General features: G+C 41.4%; 1 protein-coding gene across 1 annotated transcript in view; it reads right to left on the bottom strand.

Moving 5' to 3' along the window:
* Window positions 1–15,791, bottom strand: part of LOC115107971 (MAM domain-containing glycosylphosphatidylinositol anchor protein 2-like) — a 137,998-nt gene that overhangs the window by 48,781 nt on the left and 73,426 nt on the right. The gene's annotated exons all lie outside the window — the stretch shown is intronic.

Here is a 15,791-nt window from a genome sequence, read left to right as displayed (position 1 = left end):
CAGTTTGTAGAAATTGGTTGAGGTTTTTTCTTTGTGTAATGAAGAAGTACCATAGCTCAGAACGAGAGTCACTTCATGTGTACCTTTTGATTGAGGCACATAAACCAGAAAAGTAGCGTCAGTTTGTTCTGCTCCTGTTTTGAACACAGATCATCTCGTCTTCAATTTGATCAATTATATACGTTTAGAAATACCTACAGTTGTATTACAAAAGTAGTTTGAAATGTTTTGGCAAAGTTTACAGGTAACCTTTGAGATATTTTGTAGCGACATTGCGTAAGTTGGAAACAATGTTTTTCTGGATCAAACGCGCCAAATAAATGGACATTTTGGATATATATCGACAGAATTAATCGAACAAATTTGTGATGTTTATGGGACATATGGGAGTGCCAACAAAATAAGTTTGTCAAAGGTAAGGCATCATTCATATTTTATTTCTGCGTTTTGTGTCGTGCCTGCAGAGTTGAAATATGCTACTCTCTCATTGTTTACTGTTGTGCTATCATCAGATAATAGTATCTTATGCTTTCACCGAAAAGCCTTTTGGAAATCTGACATGTTGGCTGGATTCACAACGAGTATAGCTTTAATTTGCTATCTTGCATGTGTAATTTAATGAAAGTTAGATTTTTATAGAAATGTATTTGAATTTGGCGCTCTGCATTTTCCCTGGCTATTGGCCATGTTGGAAGCAAGCGTCCCGCCTACCCCAGAGAGGTTAACCTCTTTAAGATAGGGGACGGTTGTGTCCCACTTGGGCAAAAAACAGGGAAAATTCAGCACGGCAAATTCAAAAAAATGACCTAAAAATCTAACTTTCATTAAATCACACATGTAAGACACTCAATTAAAGCTACACTCATTGTGAATCCAGCCAATATGTCAGATTTTAAAAAGGCTTTTCGACGAAAGCATAAGAAGCTATTATCTGATGATAACCCAATAGTAAACAAAAAGGGTAGCATATTTCAACCCTGCAGGCACTACACAAAACACAGAAATAAAATATAAAACATGCATTACCTTTGACGAGCTTCTTTTGTTGGCACTCCAATATGTCCCATAAACATTACAATTGGTCCTTTTGTTCGATTAATTCCATCCATATATATCCAAATGTCCATTTATTTGACACGTTTGATCCAGAAAAAAACAGCATCCAAAAAAAGCAACGTCGCTACAAAATATTTCAAAAGTTGCCTATAAACTTTGCCAAAATATTTCAAACTACTTTTGGAATACAACTTTCGGTATTTTTAAACATTAATAATCAATCCAATTGTCTATCTGTGTTCAATACAGAAAGACAACAAACCAAATAAATCCTTCTCTCCTCTATTTCTGACTAATGTTGACTACACAATATGGCGGATATCTTTTTGGCTGCTTTGTTGTCTGAACGCTGTACTCAGATTATTGCATGGATTGCTTTTTCCGTAATTAAAAAATAATAATCTGACACAGCGGTTGCATTAAGGAGAGGTATATCTCTAATTCCATATATAACACTTGTATTTTCATCAACATTTATGACGAGTATTTTTGTGAATTGATGTGGCTCTGCACAATCACCACATGTTTTAGAACTACTGAACGTAACGCTCCAATGTAAAATGCGATTTTTTAAATATAAATATGCACTTTATCGAACAAAACATACATGTATTGTGTAACATGGAGTCCTATGAGTGTCATCTGATGAAGATCATCAAAGGTTAGTGATTCATTTTATCTCTATTTGTGCTTTTTGTGACTCCTCTCTTTGGCTGGAAAAATTGCTGTTTTTCTTTGAGTTGGCGGTGACCTAACATAATCGTTTGTTTTGCTATCGCTGTAAAGCATTTTTGAAATCAGACACTGTGGCTGGATTAATGAGAATTTTATCTTTAAAATGGTGTAAAATACTTGTATGGTTGAGGAATTTTAATTATGAGATTTTTGTTGTTTTGAATTTGGAGCCCTGCACTTTCACTGGCTGTTGGCGAGGTGGGACGCTACCGTCCCACATATACCAGAGAGGCTAACCGACTGAAGAAATGGCGTTCACTATGGCCCACCACTTCTATCGAGAGACCTGAGTCTGAACCAGCAACCGGTGTACAGCATCCAGTTTTAGTTATCAACTGCCTTTTCTCTCTGGAGTGCAACAGAAGTCCACGTGGAGTGGGTATGGATATAGATCCGTTCCAAAACGTCTCTCATTTTGCTGGTATACGGGTTGGAAAGTGGACGAGACATAATGAGTTGTGGTGGGGTTCAGGTGAGACATTGAAATTAGGACATTGTCATGAGCCACTCATTTACAACTGTGCTTGCCTACGGAGCTGTGAGGGGAACGGCACCTCAGTACCTCCAGGCTCTGATCAGGCCCTACACCCAAACAAGGGCACTGCGTTCATCCACCTCTGGCCTGCTCGCCTCCCTACCACTGAGGAAGTTCAGTTCCCGCTCAGCCCAGTCAAAACTGTTCGCTGCTCTGGCCCCCCAATGGTGGAACAAACTCCCTCACGACGCCAGGACAGCGGAGTCAATCACCACCTTCCGGAGACACCTGAAACCCCACCTCTTTAAGGAATACCTAGGATAGGATAAAGTAATCCTTCTCACCCCCCTTAAAAGATTTAGATGCACTATTGTAAAGTGTCTGTTCCACTGGATGTCATAAGGTGAACGCACCAATTTGTAAGTCGCTCTGGATAAGAGCGTCTGCTAAATGACTTAAATGTAAATGTAAATGTAAGCTATCTGAAGAAGAAAAATGAAGAAACGCCAGACGATTGAGTGCCGGAGAAGGGAGGGGGTTGGTCAACTGTGCATGTAATTGATTTAGACTTGTCTAAAATTGTTATTTGGGGTATCAAGTTGATGGGGGAGGGCTACACTGCTGCATTTATAGTGATTTAGGCTAAGAATGCATTGGGATCCTGATTTGTAATAATAACCCTGATGAGAGACTTAATTGGGTTAATTATGAGATGAATATAATGTATGTTAATATAAATGTACATTCTGCCAATGTTGATGTATGTTAAATTGAGGGTTTTATTGTTGAGTGATACGACCAATGTGAATCACTGAGCAATGTAATTCAACATTTTGGTTGGATAATTATTTTGGTTTTGAATTACGATTTGGAAACTGAATGATTTTTAAAACTGACTGATTTGAGTCAGTTTTAGTATGTTAAAAACTATATGAGTGGTGCAATTAATGTATTGTGGATTGATTGTTTATATTGTGGTTATGCTAATGATGGTAAAGAAGTTTTGTACTATGTTGAGACTATTCTCAGCATGACTTGGTGAATAGAGGGTTGAACTCTGATCCTGAGAGAGAAACTGATCCTAATCTATTTGATTTATATCAATTACCAAATTGAAATGTTTAATGATAATGCTCAGGAACTATAGCAGGTTTTGTTAATGGACCATAGAGTCCATAGGCGATGCCTTATACATAGTGGGATCATAATGCTCATCCTGGGTCATGTTGATTATTAAACAAGAGTAAAATTGGAAGAGAAGAGTGATAGTTTTAGAGCACTAAACGGAAGCACTAAACAGAATAAATATATTTTTAAACCTTGTAATTGTACTTTTAAGTTGAGATAATTCTCAAAATTGGGGAATGTGAAAATTACATATTTACCTGGTTTATTTGTCTCTGGCACTCTATAAAACTTATTCGGGATCTGTGTCCCTTCCACGGGACGGTTGAGCTAATGCAATTAACCTCTTGGTGTTAGGGGGCAGTATTTTCATTTTTGAAAAAAAAACGTTCCCATTTTAAACGGGATATTTTGTCAGGAAAAGATGCTAGAATATGCATATGATTGACAGCTTTGGATAGAACACACTCTAACGTTTCCAAAACTGTAAAGATATTGTCTGTGAGTATAACAGAACTGATGTTGCAGGCGAAAGCCTGAGAAAAATCCAATCCAGAAGTGCCCCAGGTTTTGAAAGCGCTGCGTTCCAATGACTCCCTATTCAGCTGTGAATGTACCATCAACGAGCTTACGCTTTCTAAGTATTCCCCAAGGTGTCTACAGCATTGTGACGTAGTTTTACGCATTTCTGTTGAAGAATAGCCGTAGGCAGCCACATTGCATAAGTGGTCACATGGTGGCTCCGAGAGAGATTCTCGCGTAAAATACAGAGGTAGCCATTACTCCAATCGGTCAGAGTGAAAAACGAATTGTCCCGACTGATATATTATCGAATAGATATTAGAAAAACACATTGAGGATGGATTCTAAACAAAGTTTGCCATGTTTCTGTCGATATTATGGAGCTAATTTGGAATATTTTTCGGCGTTGTGGTGACCGCAATTTCCGGGCGATTTCTCAGCCAAACGTGAAGAACAAACGGAGCTATTTCGCCTACAAAAATAATATTTTGGGAAAAAATTCACTTTGGCTGTCTACCTTGGAGTCTCGTGAGTGAAAATATCCGAAGTTCATCAAAGGTAAACGATTTAATTTGATTGCTTTTCTGATTTCCATGACAAGTTTGCCTGCTGCTAGCAAGGCATAATGCTATGCTAGGCTATGATAAACTTACACAAATGCTTGTCTAGCATTGGCTGTAAAACATATTTTGAAAATCTGAGATGACAGGGTGATTAACAAAAGGCTAAGCTGTGTTCTAATATATTTCACTTGTGATTTTCATGAATAGGAATATTTTCTAGGAAGATTTATGTCCGTTGCGTTATCATCATCTGACACTAATTAGCATAACGGTCTCGTTCACGGGCTGGGCGTCACTACAGGTTAATAAACAAATTAGGCATATTTGGGCAGAAATACAATGGTTCATTGGATCAGTCTAAAACTTTGCCCATACACTGCTGCCATCTAGTGGCCAAAATATATATTATACCTGGGCTGGAATAATACACTATGGCCTTTGTCTTGCATTTCAAAGATGATAGTACAAAAAAATACAAAAGAATGGTTGGTTTTGTCTTTGTATTATCTTTTACCAGATCTATTGTGTTATATTCTCCTACATTCCTTTCACATTTCCACAAACTTCAAAGTGTTTCCTTTCAAATGGTACCAAGAATATGCAAATCATTGCATCAGGGCCTGAGCTACAGGCAGTTAGATTTGAGTATGTCATTTCAGGTGAAAATTGAAAAAAAGGGGAGGATCCTTAAGAGGTTTTAACAATTCATATTTAACTAATAGTAAGACATTTCTGTCCTGCCAGTGTCTGTGTTTTCATGGGCTACACTCTAGTTTCCTGCAGCTAATCTGGGCGTATGGTCACTAGAGATGGCTGGAGCTGACAAATGAGTTAAAGACTGCATTACATAGACAAGATGTGGTGGGCGTAACCGAGATAGAGATAGCCTCATTGTCCTAAATCATCCTTGCATCTGGGAAACTAAGCCAGGGTGGGGTTAAGACAACAACCCACTTGCAGATAATGACAGGATGAATCCAGAATGGCTCTTCGGGCTACATGGGGGGGGGTGAACCAACCATGACTGAGCATTGTTAGTACTCTGCATTTGTGTAAAGGTTAGGTTACTCGATCAGCCTCATTATGAGGTTGACCAGCCTCATTATTGCAATAACTGGGGCCAAGCTTCCTGCCATCCAGGACCACTATACCAGGCGGTGTCAGAGGAAGGCCCTAAAAATGGTCAAAGACTCCAGCCACCCTAGTCATAGACTGTTCTCTCTGCTACCTCACGGCAAGCGGTACCAGAGCGCCAAGTCTAGGTCCCAAAGGCGTCTAAACAGCTTCTACCACCAAGCCATAAGACTCTTGAACATCTAATCAGATGGCTACCCAGACTAGTGGCATTGCCCCCCCCCCCCCCGTACACTGCCGCTACTCTGTTTATTATCTATGCATAGTAACTCTAATAACTCTACCTACATGTACATATTACCTCGACTAACCTGTGCCCCAGCACATTGACTCTGTACCGGTACCACCTGTATATAGCCTCGTTATTGTTATTTTACTGCTGCTCTTTAATTATTTGTTAATTGTATTTTTTTGTAGGTATTTCTTTTAAAACTGCATTGTTGGTTAAGGGCTTGTAAGTAAGCATTTCACTGCAAGTTCTACACCTATTGATATATGTAATACACATTTGAATACTACATCTGTCACACATATGAGCATTTAAGTATTATACATACATGCACATATACACAATATATACAAAAGTATGTGGATACCCCATCAAATTAATGGATTCATCAATTTCAGCCACACCCATTGCTGACAGTTGTATAAAATTGAGCACACAGCCATGCAATCGCCATAGACAAATATTGGCAGTAGAATGGCCTTACTGAAGAGCTCAATGGCTTTCAACATGGCACAATCATAGGATGACACCTTTCCAACAAGTCAGTTCGTCAAATTCCTGCACTGCTAGAGCTTCCCCGGGAAATTGTAAGTGCTGTTATTGTGAAGTGGAAACGTTTCGGAGCAACAACGGCTTAGCCGCTAAGTGGTAGGCCACACAAGCTCACAGAACGGGACCATCCAGTGCTGACATAGCACATAAAAATCGTCTGCTCTCAGTTGCAACACTTACTAAAGAGTTCCTAATTGCTTTTGGAAGCAACATCAGCACAATAATTGTTCATCGGGAGCTTCATGAAATGGGTTTCCATGGCCGAGCAACAGCATACAAGCATAAGATCACCATGCCCAATGTTAAGCATTGGTTGGAGTGGTATAAAGCTCGCTGCCATTGGACCCTGGAGCAGTAGAAACGCGTTCTCTAGAGTGATGAATCACGCTTCACCATCTGGCAGTCCAACAGACACATCTTTGTTTGCCGGATGCAAGGAGAACTCTACCTGCCCCAATGCATAGTGCTAAAAGAGAAATGTTTGGTGGAGGAGGAATAATCGGTGCGGAAGAACTTGACAACCCCATCGAACACCTTTGGGATGAATTGGAATTCCAATTATTGTATATTTCAACATATATGTGACATTCAGTATATGTGCTTATATGTGTGGATGCATATATAAGCATATATTGTTTCCACCATATATGTCCATATAAAACATAAGTAATATACATACTGCATATTGCCATATATTACTTTTCTGTTTGGAACAGTAGTTTACTATGTAGGGAATAGGTTACCATTTGGGACACAGACTGTGTTTTCCATCCAAATGCAACAGAGATAAACACAGTGGTGTGTCACTGCACACTGCCTACCTTGACATACTAGTCTGGACATAGTTTCACTTCATTTACAATTCTGTTGAATAACCTTACATACTCCAGTGAGAAATGTCTATTAGATGTCTGCCAGTGCATCTCATTTCAAATCCACCATGTTCACTGTGATATGATATGAGTTCATTGACCGCCAAACACATTAGGGGCTAGCCAGGACACATGCACGCAGGCGCACACACACACACACACACAGCTAGGACACGCACATACTAGGATGCGCACACACACGCATGCACAAACACACATACACACAGAGAGACATCATCTTGGCAGGCTGCCCTGTCCGCTGGTCCACCACTGTATTACAAAGCAGATCGTTCAAAGGCAACCCAACCATTCATAAACAGACAATCCACAATCCCGGCCACCGCTTGCTCTCCACAATTCACATCAATCACATTTAAAGGGTCTGGTTTTGGAGAGCAGCCATGTCTTTCTGAGAAAGACTGTGTGACGACGTGTTCATGGCTCAAAACCACCCATCAGAATAATCACTGAATTCTAGAAAATGCTTGAATCTCAAGGACAAAATAACTTTGGGATCACATCCGTGTGTCCTTCATTTGAAGAGTTCTCTCTGTCTTTCTGTTTATGTCCCTCTTTCTAGCTCTTTGTGGATGCATCCACAGGCTATCACTATTCTTCAAACTCCAGCTTGTGTCCTGCATTGAGAGAGGGAAGGAGAGGAGAAATAGAAGAGGAGAGAAGAGAACAAATTGGCGAGAGTGACTTGACTCCCTTCACCCTGAGCCTCTGTGTGGATGAGTTTAACATTAGTAGTGTAAACTGCAGGGGATGGCTCAACCTTGTCCCTGGACACAGTGACACAGACAGGAGAGAAGTAAGAGAACATAATCACACAACTGGCTTGCCAGTGACCCCCTGACCTGGACTAGAGGGGCGATAGAGAGGTCACACACAGCAGAGTGCTAGATATACTCAAAGTCAGATTTAGTGAAGGTTTGATGCAAAGGGAAACATGATGCAGACATGATATCTCAGCACAAAAGCAACCTACAATAGAGAGCCGTTGCTATACTGCCAATGTGTGTGACAGTAAGGCGGTCACCTACACATTCAATCTGTTTTGTAAGGGCTGTTGGAAAGCCAAAACTGAATTTGGATCAGCAAACAGCTGCTGACTTTGTCACAACAGCAGAATCTAAGAGAGTGTGGGAGAGTGGTGACACTGCCATTCTTCATAACCCAGCCAGCGTGGGACACTAAGCAGTTTTCACCAACAAACACACAGCAAACCTGCTATCCTCTGTTATTTGGCCCTCATAGGAGCGATTGCTCATCCTGCCTTTACTGTCAGACCCACATCTGTGGACTAGGCTATCGTCATAGACATCATCACAGAAGACAACGATGAGTTAGGTCTAACTCAATCTAGGTCTACAGGAAATTGGTCTAATGTTGCTCCATAGTCATTATCTTACTTTCCTGCAACTCAAAAACACTATGAAACATATGGACAATTCTATTTCCTATCAACTAGCTAACCTCAGATGGTATAATAACAGTGTAATAATGACATATCTTTTCATCAGATTCTTGACGTCCCTGCTTTGATTACATGATCTGCCTAGGGGGAATCCACTCACTCATTCATTAAACACATTAAACAGTTCCTCTATTTATTATATGAAGAATCACAAAGTTTGAGAGTGATAATGATTGCAGCATGGTAATTCCAACAATATTTCATATGCCAGTTTCAAGTTTCAAGTTTTAATTATCACATGCACAAGTATATAATGCAATAATCAACAACAATGTAATACTACAAACAAAACATGAGAAATAAGAAGAAATATGAAGAACACAATAAGTAAGTAAGCATACTTTAATCAGGGTCACTTCCAATACCATATTTACAATGTGCAGGGGTACTGGAGTGATGGTGTATGTATAGGATGTAAGGTGACTAGGCAACATGAAATAAGACAAGCAGAGTAGCAGCAATTTGTATGTGACTGGGTGTGAGTGTGTGTAGAGTCAGTATAAATGTATGTGCATATCATGTGTGAGTGATCAGATAGAGTGAGTGTGTGTGTGTGTGTGAGAGTGTAGGGCCCTGTGAGTGTGCATAAAGGCAGTGCAAAAATAAGGTCAATAAGGATACAAGGTTAACTCAGATTGTCTGTAGCTATTTTGTTAGCTATTTATCAGTCTTATTGCTTGGGGACAGAAGCTGTTCAAGAGCCTGTTGGACTGTACCGGTATTGCTTGCCATGTGGAAGCAGAGAGAATATTCTATGGCTTGGGTGGTTGGAGCATTTAAACTACCACACCGCCTGATATAAATACTGGTTGATGCTTATTTATAAAACCCTCTTAGGCCTCACTCCCCCCTATCTGAGATATCTACTGTAGCCCTCATCCTCCACGTACAACACCTGTTCTGCCAGTCACATTCTGTAAAAGGTCCCCAAAGCACATATATCCCTGGGTCGCTTGCCTTTCCAGTTTGCTGGAGCTAGCGACTGGAACGAGCTGTAACAAACACTCAAACTGGACAGTTTTATCTCAATTTATTAATTCGAAGACTCAATCACGGACACTCTTACTGACAGTTGTGGCTGCTTTTGCGTGATGTATTGTTGTCTCTACCTTCTTGTCCTTTGTGCTGTTGTCTGTGCCCAATAATGTTTGTACACCATTTAGTGTTGTCTCTCTTGTTGTGATGTGTGTTTGGTCCTGTATGTTTGTTTGATTTATTTTTAATCCCAGCCCCCATCCCCATCGGAGGCCTTTGCCTTTTAGTTGGTCATCATTGTAAATAAGAATTTGTTCTTAACTGACTTGCTTAAGTTAAACAAAGGTTAAATAAATACAATTAAAAAACATGTCCTGGAGGGCATGGAGCTCGGCCCCAGTGATGTACTGGGCTGTGCGCACCACCCTCGGCAGCGGCATATGATCGAGGGCAGTACTATTGCCATACCAGGCAGCCCAATCAAAATGATCTCAATGGCACAAGCTGTAAAACTTTTAGAGGATTTTTAAACATCCTGACAGGGAGGTTGCTCCTTTTGGGACCATTTGAAGTCTTTAGTGATTTGGACACAGAGGAACTTGAAGCTCTCCACCTGCTCCACTGCTGCCCCGTTGATGTGGATGGGTCTACGGTGTCTGGGATGGTGGAGTTGATGTGTGCCCGAACCAGCCTCTCAAAGCGCTTCATGATTACAGAAGTGAGTGCTACAGGGCGGTAGTCATTGTGGCATGAAGCCTTAGAGTTCTTGGGGACAGGAATGATGGTGGTCATCTTAAAACTAGTGGGGATTACAGATTACAGACTGGGACAAGGAGAGGTTGAAAACTACCATGAATATGCCTGCCAGCTGTTCTGCACATACTCTGAGAACCCGACCTGGAATACCATTGGGCTCCGTAGCCTTGCAGGTGTTGACCTGATTGAAGACCTTTCTCAAGTTGGCCTCGGAGAGCGAGATCACCCAATCCTCTGGGTCGGCCCTCACACCCGGCACGATGTTGCTGTTGTCAAAGAGTGCATAAAAAGAATTGGGTTCGCCTGGTAGAGAGGCATCGTTTGGCAGATCACAGTTGGGTCTTCCTGTAATGGACTGTAGCCCCTAATACATGCAGCGGGCGGCGGAGCCTGTGCAATATGATCCCAACTTTTTCTTATATTGTCCTTTTGCTGATGACTCTGCAGAGGTCATAGAGGGCCTTGTTGTACTTATTCCTGTCCCCGACTGTAGTCTCAGGGTTGTCTACGATAGCCCTGTGTGCGGTAGTCCTGTCCTTTACTTTAGCGCCAACCTTGGTGTTAATCCAGGGCTTTTGATTGGGGAAGCCAATCCCTAGCATACAGCCTTTCCGCTATCCTGCGGTTGTGTAGTAGTGGAAGGTAGTGTAGTCCTAGGCCCATTCCTAGGCCTAGGGTACAGTAATTAGCTATTTTTACAGACACCTGCACACACACACACACACACGTACGAGCACACTGGGGTTTGGAGCCGCTCAGCGCTGCAGCAGTAGCCTTTCACAGCTCTGATGAGTTGCAGTAAAATGGAATAATTCAAAACTATAGCAGTCAGGCAGCAGATCATTTCAGGTTGAAGAACACAGCATCGCAGGCAGGCAGGCAGACGGTGTGTGACAACCTAGCAGCACAGTCAGTGTCAGAGTGCTTCTCAATCACAGATCCTAAAGCTTAACTAGATTTGCTAACAGACATCAGAAAGTATTCACACCCCTTAACTTTCCCCACATTTTGTTGTGATATAGCCTGACTTTAAAATGGACTAAATTAAGATGTTCTGTCACTGATCTACACAGAAAACCCCATAATGTCAAAGTGGAATTATGTTTTTAGAAATGTTTATCCCTTTGTTATGGCAAGCCTATAAGTGCAAGAATAAAAACATTAACATTATTTTTTTATTGACTACCCCATCTCTCTACCCCACACATACAATTATCTGTAAAATCCCTCAATCGAGTAGTGAATTTCAAGCACATATTCAACCACAAAGACCAGGGTGGTTTTTCAATGCCTCATAAAGGAGGGCACCGAATAATACACAACATGACCAAAAGTATGTGGACAGCTGCTAGTCGAACATCTCATTCCAAAATCATGGGCATTAATATGGAGTTGGTCCTCCCTTTGCTGCTATAACAACCTCCACCCTTCTGGGAAGGCTTTCCACTAGATGTTGGAACACTGCTGCGGGGACTTGCTTCCATTCAGCAACAAGAGCATTAGTGAGGTCGGGCAGTCATGTTGGGCGATTATGCCTGGCTCGCAGTCAGCATTTCAATTCATCCCAAAGCTGATTGATGGGGTTGAGGTCAGGGCTCTGTGCAGGTTAGTCAAGTTAATCCACACCAATCTCGACAAATCATTTCTGTATGGACCTTGATTTGTGCACGGGGGCATTGTCATGCTGAAACAGGGAAGGGCCTTCCCCAAAGCACAAAATTGTCTAGAATGTCATTGTATGCTGTAGCATTAAGATTTCCTATCACTGGAACTAACGGGCCTTGCCCGAACCATGAAAAACAGCACCAGACCTTTATTCCTCCTCCACGAAACTTTACACTTGGCACTTTGCATTCAGGAAGGTAGCGTTCTCCTGGCATCCGCCAAACCCAGATTCGTCCGTTGGGCTGCGAGCACACGGCACACGTTTAAACTGCTCGAGTCCAATGGCAGAGTGCTTTACACCACTCCAGCAGACGCTTGGCATTGCGCATGGTGATCTTAAGCTTATGTGCGGCTGCTCGGCCATGAAACCAATTTCATGAAGCTCCCGAAGAACAGTTATTGTGCTGACGTTGCTTCCAGAGGCAGTTTGAAACTCGGTAGTGAGTGTTGCAACCGAGGACAGATTATTTTTACGCGCTGCGTGCTTTAGCACTCAGCTGTCCCGTTCTGTGAGCTTGCCTAGACATTTCCACTTCACTTTCCGCTGCCCCTATAATCGCCAAGCCTGTCTCTTCTCTCTGGGGAGGATCCAATTTATTCGAAGGCAGCCAGCATTCGTCCTTTATTTAAAGGTGGAGATCAAGCTGATCCTAACTGTTATAGGCCTATTTCTATTGTGCCCTGTCTATCAAAAGTGATGGAAAAATGTGTCAAAATCAACTCACTGGATTTCTTGATGTCTATTCTCTCTGGTATGCAATCTGGTTTCCGCTCAGGTTATGGATGTGTCACTGCAACCTTAAAGGTCCTCAAAATGTCGCCATTCTCCTAGATTCTATGCATTGTTGTGCTGCTATTTTATGGACTTGGCCAAAGCTTTTGATACGGTAGACCATTCCATTCTTGTGGACTGGCTAAGGAGTATTGGTGTCATTGAGAGGTCTTTGGCTTGGTTTGCTAACTACCTCTCTCAAAGAGTGCACTGTATAATGTCAGAACATCTGCTGTCTCAGCCACTGCCTGTCACCAAGGGTGTACCCCAAGGCATGATCCTAGGCCCCACGCTCTTTACATTTTACATCAACAACAGCTCAGGCAGTAGGATGATCTCACACTCATTTATATGCAGATGATACAGTCTTATACTCAGCTGGCCCCTCCCCGGATTTTGTGTTAAATGCTCTACAACAAAGCTTTCTTAGTGTCCAACAAGCTTTCTCTCCCCTTAACCTTGTTCTGAACACCTCCAAAACAAAGGTCATGTGGTTTGGTAGGAAGAATGCCCCTCGTCCCGCAGGTGTTATTACTACCTCTGAGGTTTTAGAGCTTGAGGTAGTCACCTTATACAAGTACTTGGGAGTATGGTTAGATGGTACACTATCCTTCTCTCAGCACATATCAAAGCTGTAGGCTAAAGTTCAATCTAGACTTGGTTTCCTCTATCTTAATCGCTCCTCTTTCACCCCAGCTACCAAACTAACCCTGATTTAGATGACCATCCTACCCATGCTAGGTTACAGAGACTAAATGTATAGATCAGCAGGTAAGGGTGCTCTCGAGCAGCTAGATGTTCTTTACCATTTGGCCATCAGATTTGCCACCAATGCTCCTTATAGGACACATCACTGCAATCTATACTCTTCTGTAAACTGGTCATCTCTGTATACCCGTCGCAAGACCCACTGGTTGATGCTTATTTATAAAACCCTCTTAGGCCTCACTCCTCCCTATCTGAGATATCTACTGCAGCCCTCATCCTCCACATACAATACCCGTTCTGCCAGTCACATTCTGTTAAAGGTCCCCAAAGCATCCCTTGGTCGCTCGTCTTTTCACTTCACTGCAGCTAGAAGGAGCTGCAACAAACACTCAACTAGACCGTTTTACCTCAATCTCCCCATTCAAAGACTCATTCATGGACACTCTTACTGACAGTTGTGGCTGATTTAAGTGATGTTATGTTGTCTCTACCTTCTTGTCCTTTGTGATGTTGTCTATGCCCAATAATGTTTGTACCATGTTGTGCTGCTGCCATGTTGTGTTGCTACCATGTTGTTGTCTACTCTTTAAGTAGTGTTGTCTCTTGTCGTGATGTGTGTTTTGTCTTATATTTGTATTTAATTTATTTTTAGGCCTTTTGCTTTTTAGTAGGCCCTCATAGTAAATAAGAATTTGTTCTTAACTTACTTGCCTAGTTAAATAAAGGTCAAATAAAAATAAAAACAATAACAGCACATTCAGTTGACCGTGGACAGCTCTAGCAGGGCAGAAATTTGACGAACTGACTTGTTGGAAAGGTGGCATTCTATAACGGTGCCACGTGGAAATTCACTGCAGTAAGGCCATTCTACTGCCAATGTTTGTCTATGGAGATTGCATGGCTGTGTGCTCGATTGTATACACCTATCAGCAACGGTTGTGGCTGAAATAGCCAAATTCACTAGTTTGAAAGGGTGTCCACATACTTTTGTATAAATAGTGTAGATATGTACAAATAAAAAATGCAGATGCTGAATATCCCTTTGAGCATGGTGAAGTTATTAATTAGGCTTCAGATGGTGTATCAATACACCCAGTCACTACAAAGATACAGGTGTCCTTCCTAACTCAGCTGCCGGAAAGAAAATAAACTGTTCAGGGATTTCACCATGAGACCAATAGTGATTTTAAAACACTTACAGAGTTTAATAGTTGTGATGAGAAAACTGAAGATTGTTCAACAATATTGTAGCTACTCCACAATACTAACCTCAATGACAGAGTGAAAAGAAGAAGGCATGTGCAAAGTAAAAATATTCCATAACATGCAACCTGTTTGCAACAAGGTAAAACTGCAAAAAATGTGTCAAAGAAATGAACTTTTAGTCCTGAATAGAAAGTGTTATGTTTGGGGCAAATCCAACACATCACTGAGTACCACTCGTCATATTTTCAAGCATGAAGGTGTCTGTATCATCTTATGGGTATGTTTGTCATTGGCAAGGACTAGGGATTGTTTTTTGATAAATAGAAACGGAATACAACTAAGTACAGGCAAAATCCTAGAGGAAAATCTGGTTCAGTCTCCATTCCAACAGACACTGGGAGAAAAATTCCCCTTTCAGCAGAACAATAACCTAAAACACAAGGCCATATCTACACTGTAGTCTACAATGACGTTGAATGATCCTGAGTGTTTTTGGCTCTCAGGGTTGGCATGCTAGCCAATCTAGCTCCTGTAGCTTTTTTTTGTCAACATTTTATTTTGCGTTAGCTAGCATAGATAGCCAAGCTTCCATAAATAGCTTCACTCGCTGTCAACAATCTAATTGATTTTGTCAGATCAATATGTATGCACTTTATTATCTATTAGGGCACTGGATGATCTAGTCAATATCGTAATCATTGACTATCTTCCCTGACAACTGACCTTTCTGTTTGTTAGCAACCTACCTCGTCTTCCTGTTGTTAACAACCTCAACCGCTGTGTTTAGAGGTCTAGTTGTCATGACTACATCATCACAGGATCATCACAGGATGACACACATACCTAATGAAGGATGTTACCTTGTAGCTGTAATTTAGTCCCAGAGTAGGAGACCACTGACTTCATCCACACTTCACATTGAACAGTTTTCCTCATTTTCATACAATATACACCTGCTTGGGGTTG

The sequence above is a fragment of the Oncorhynchus nerka genome, linkage group LG24 (genome assembly GCF_034236695.1).
Source record: "Oncorhynchus nerka isolate Pitt River linkage group LG24, Oner_Uvic_2.0, whole genome shotgun sequence".
NCBI classification, from domain to species: domain Eukaryota; kingdom Metazoa; phylum Chordata; class Actinopteri; order Salmoniformes; family Salmonidae; genus Oncorhynchus; species Oncorhynchus nerka.
Note: the sequence above shows the minus strand (reverse complement) of the source record. Positions and strands in the feature narration are given on the sequence as shown.